The sequence below is a fragment of the Lygodium microphyllum genome, chromosome 26 (assembly GCF_053477565.2).
Source record: "Lygodium microphyllum isolate KBCC chromosome 26, Lygodium_microphyllum_v1.1.10, whole genome shotgun sequence".
NCBI lineage: Eukaryota > Viridiplantae > Streptophyta > Polypodiopsida > Schizaeales > Lygodiaceae > Lygodium > Lygodium microphyllum.
This window is the reverse complement of record NC_141160.1, coordinates 49,086,185-49,090,927: the sequence shown is the minus strand read 5'-3', so window position 1 is coordinate 49,090,927 and position 4,743 is coordinate 49,086,185. Positions and strand designations below refer to the sequence as shown.

The following is a 4,743-nucleotide window of genomic DNA, read 5'->3' as shown; positions in this document are numbered from 1 at the left end:
GCCACTAAAGATGCAGCTACATATTCAGCCTTTGTAGTGAAAAATAGCAACACAATGTTGTTTCTTGCTAGTCCAAGAAACAAGACAACCATTGATGAAGAAACAATTTCCACTTAGAACGCATAGATAAGTGAGAGCTTACTCAATCTGCATCTGTATAACCAAAAAGTTGAAGTGAATGTAGAGAATCAAAGTTTTGTTGGCATTGATAAACCAACCCAAAATCTTTCGTGCCTTTCAAATACTTCAAAACTCATTTCTTTGCAATCCAACGTTTTAAGGCATGGAGAACTAAGATGTTATCAAAGAAAATTTGCTTGTTGAAGGAAGTTGAGATTGTTAGAAACAAGTATGGTATCATCCACATATAGAGCAAGAATAACAAAACTATCATTGTAATGCCTTACATATAAGTTAGGATCTTAAGAATAAGAGATAAAACCTTGTTTTGTAAGGAAGAGATCAATCTTTTGATACCAAGCTCGTGAAGATTGTTTGAGACCATAGAGTGCGCGATGAAGTTTGCAAGAAAAATTTTCCTTATGCTTGATTACAAATCCATGTGGTTGCTCCATGTATATCTCTTTCTTTAGATCCCCATTAAGAAAAGAAGTTCTCACATCCATTTCGTGAACCTCCAAATCAAACTCAACAGCAAAAGCTAACAAGACCTGAATATTGGTAATATGAACAACAAGTGAGAAAGTTTCTTGATAATCAACTCCTACAATTTGTGAGAAACCTTTGGCAACTAGCCATACTTTGAATTTGTCAAATGTTCCATTTACTTTTTCCTTAGTCTTATAAACCAACTTGCATTTAATAATAGTACGTCAAGGTAGTAACTCAGTTGGAACCCATGTACCTTTAGAGAGAAGAGACTCATACTCAGCTTCTATGGCCTCCTACCATTGTTCCTTTTTTGGAGATGACAGGGTATCACTATAAGAGATAGGATCTTCACAAATATTGAGAGCATTCTCAAGAATATCATCATCATAAGCATGACAAGTACCATGCTCATTCTCAATTGGAAGATCAATATAAAGATCAATGCCAAGGTCATCATCAACAATAATAGGTGCAAGTTGTGAATCCTGATTTGAATTTTGTTGTTAAGATCAGCAAGAGCTGTAACAAAATTTGCAACATTTTCATTTAAAGATAACTCAAAAAGATTACCATTTTGAGGAGCAACATCTATGGTTTGGTCGTCTTTCTCAATGCGACACTTGGTATGGTCAAAATCAACAAAGAGACCAAGATCCACAAGTCTTGCAATTGAAAGAAGATTCCTTTGTAGATCTGGAATATGTAAAAAACATGAAGAATTCTTCTTGAAGAAAGAGTATCAAGATCTAAATCACCTATATCTTTAACTTGACAAGTTGTGTCATCCGCAAGATAAACCAATTTCCTGACATGAATAGAATGATAATAAAGTAACCATTGAGATTGATATGTCATGTTTCCTGTAGCACTAGAATCAATAATAAAAAGAGATCCATCATAAACATGAAGTATCCTTTCCAGAGAGATAGAATGACTCACACAATTTTCTTCTTTAGTAGTGTTGTCATGTGTAGTAGCATATGCTCCATTAGGATCTGAATCAAAATACCTCTTGAAATATAGACAAGTTGGATGACCACTCTTTTTGTAGTAGTCACAAAGAGAATAATCTCTAGATAAACATGGTTTTCTATTTCTAATACCATGTTTTTCATCATATTGTTTTTCCCAGCAATCATCTGTAGTATGACCATTTCTATTGCAATGAGAACAATGTCTAGTAGGAAACTTGAGACGAGAGAAGCTTCCACCACGATGACTCTTGCATGTAGAGAATGGAAAGGGACACATTTGAGCAAGTAAAGCTTGATTGATCTGTTCTAACAATGTGTCCTCTTGTAAGAGCATAACTATTTCTTGATTTGTGTGTCATTGTGAATATTGAATCAAAGATATACAAGCTTAATCAAAATCGATCCCATCTTTGTTAGATAATATGGTAACAATATTATCATAAGCAAGATCCTTTATAGTAGAAGAAGTTTTGTTACCAATTTCTTTCATGGAATAACATCACTAGCAACAACAAGCTCATTGATAATGTTCTTGAATGATTCAATATGTGTTGTCATAGAAGTTTTTCTCTTGTGGCTAGTCCAAGTGATATTTTTCCTTTATGAGTACTTTTCTTTTTTTAAATATGTGTCTATGTGTTGAACAGTGCACAAGGGAGACGAGGAACGGAGGAAGAGAGGGGAGAAGAGAGACACGAGACACCGAAAGTGGAACCCCAAAAGTGTGTCAATTGAGCACACATGATAGGAATATATAGAGGGGACCTGGGGCGCTATATATAGACAGACTATATATAGCTAACACCCCCGCTCAAATAAAGGTCCCTTACTGTAGATGAAAAAACCCTTGGGGGCTCAAGGGAAAAACCCACAGCTCTATATAGGCCTATCGTTATATTAATATTCAAAATATAGAATTACAAAGTTGAACTTACAAGAGCCTATTCATAGGCATCAAAGGAGCTACATCACTCCTGAATTACAACAACCTATTCAGAGGCATCAAAAGAGCTTTATCACTCCTAAATATACAACATCTAAAATAAGGATAAGTGACATCACTACAAAAGATAAAATCTCCAAGAAATTCCTTCATTTGAACTTGGGATGTAAGCAGTATATCCATCACATCAAAACTTAAAGAAAGAAGAAAAAAAAAAAACGTTACAGTGACATTAGAACAGCACAAGGTCTATAGAGATGGTTCGCAGCGCCGCTCTATAGAAAACATAACACATGTGGGGCCCCATGAATAGAATATAAATAAAACAATTTTTCATCAGCTGGAATATAGACGCTCATCAGCTGGAAAGAATATAAATGAAATAATGTGTCATTAGCAGGAATATAGACGCTCATCAGCTGGAAAGAATATAAACGAAATAATGTGTCATCAACTGGAATATAGACCCTCATCAGCTGGAATAACGAATGAGGATGATCATTTAGAATGAGACAAAACAATGGAAGCAAATGCATAGATGCACACTTCAACCTCTCCATTGGTCACTGATCATCTGCTCTATATGCTCGCGGAGGTCCTGACGGCGTGCGCACTTAAACCTCTCTGTTGGTCACTGATCATCTACTCTTTCCAAGCTTCCCTTCTTCCAAAACGGGATTTAAACCCTAGGATTCTAGGGTAAACCTCTACCTTGCTAATTGGATATGTTATAGGGAAGAAAGAAAAAAAAAACCAGCACTCCAACAACTGGAGGCATTGCTGCCCCAATTGCCAATCATTCATATAGGCTGCTTTACGAGCTTCTTCAGCAGCCTTCTCTTCTTCCTGCTTTGCAGCTCTCCTTGCACCTAACATTCTGCTCCCAAGATCACTGGAACCCAAGCCTTCTGCCTTTGCCTCAACTTCCAGTGCATCAATATCAAGAACCTCCTTCTTCCGCAGCTTTTTCTTCTTCTTGGGTTTGTTAAACTGTAACATTTCTTCTGGTGTGTAATATTTTGAAGTAACATTACCAGCTCCCCCCAAAGAAACATGAGCTCTTTCACCTACACCTTGCAGTTTTAACTTCAGCTCTTCCAATCTCTTATGACTTTCCTCACTAAATCCTCTTGTCTCATCCAAAACCATGCCTGCTTCTTTCATCTCCTCATCATACTGCGAAAGTATTGTTCACACAGCATTGATATCATTCTGGAACTTATCCTCATACATCCCTATAATTTTCTTTGCTAATTTGTAAGCTTCATCTCGAGCACGTTGTTGTGCTATTTCTAGATTCTCAAGTTCATCTAATTCATCATTCACATCATCCCCAGTTCTTGGTAGCGCAAGTTGGGAGCATCGAGACGCCACTAGGAGCGGTGGATGTTGGCCAGGCTCTGCAAACAGAGATATCAAGCCGATGCGAAAGGACAGATTTTCCGCCGCATACTTCCATCACCTTGTCAATTCCATGAAGGACTTTAAGCCCGGCAAGATCTTTCCCTGTGTGAGCAACTCTGTTCTCATCATCGCCATTAGAATCTTTCCCACTATCTTGCTCTGCTAGCATTCTTGCCATGCGAGCCGCCTTGATTCTTTCTTCTATTTTCTTTTGATCTTCCAACTTCTGACTTCTATTAACCCAGTTAGTAATCTCACTGCCAATATTACGCTACCTGTGAGGCCGTAATCCTCATAGCTGGATTGAGGCTACTAGATCTTGAGAGAGAAGCAGAGAGATTTTATCTCTGCCTTGCGTTTTCTGGAGACGCAGCAAGAGAGGATCCTTGCCCTATGGGTGTGCTCACGGGGTGGGTCCGCCTGGAGTAGACTTTTTCCTGTTTTGTGAGGAGGGATTCCTGCCCCTCACACCGTTGTGCGTCTTGCACCTTTCGTTTCCTTGCGTATGTGGTCGTGTTCTGTCTTTTTGTTGTACAAAAGCTTCGTCTGGCCTCCTCCATCGAAGCTATATTCTGATCCATACCTGTTGTCCTTTGTTTTTGGGTCCCGTCCTTCGCAATCAACGTCCTTCGCAATCAACCTTCGATCTAAACCTCACGAGCGTCTCACAAATCTTTCGGATATTAACTGTGTGTCGGTGGAGACTTGAGAGGTTAATCAAGCTTTGATCTGAACCTCACGAGCGTCTCACAGGTCTTCGGGATATTAATTGTGTGTTGGTGGAGACTTCAGAGGTTTGATGCTGGGGAG

At 38.6% G+C, this 4,743-nt stretch overlaps 1 pseudogene; it reads right to left on the bottom strand.

The window, feature by feature from the left end:
* Positions 1–3,001: 3,001 nt before the first annotated feature.
* On the bottom strand, positions 3,002–4,111 carry LOC148013243 (SART-1 family protein DOT2 pseudogene; annotated as a pseudogene).
* Between the last annotated feature and the right edge of the window lie 632 nt (positions 4,112–4,743).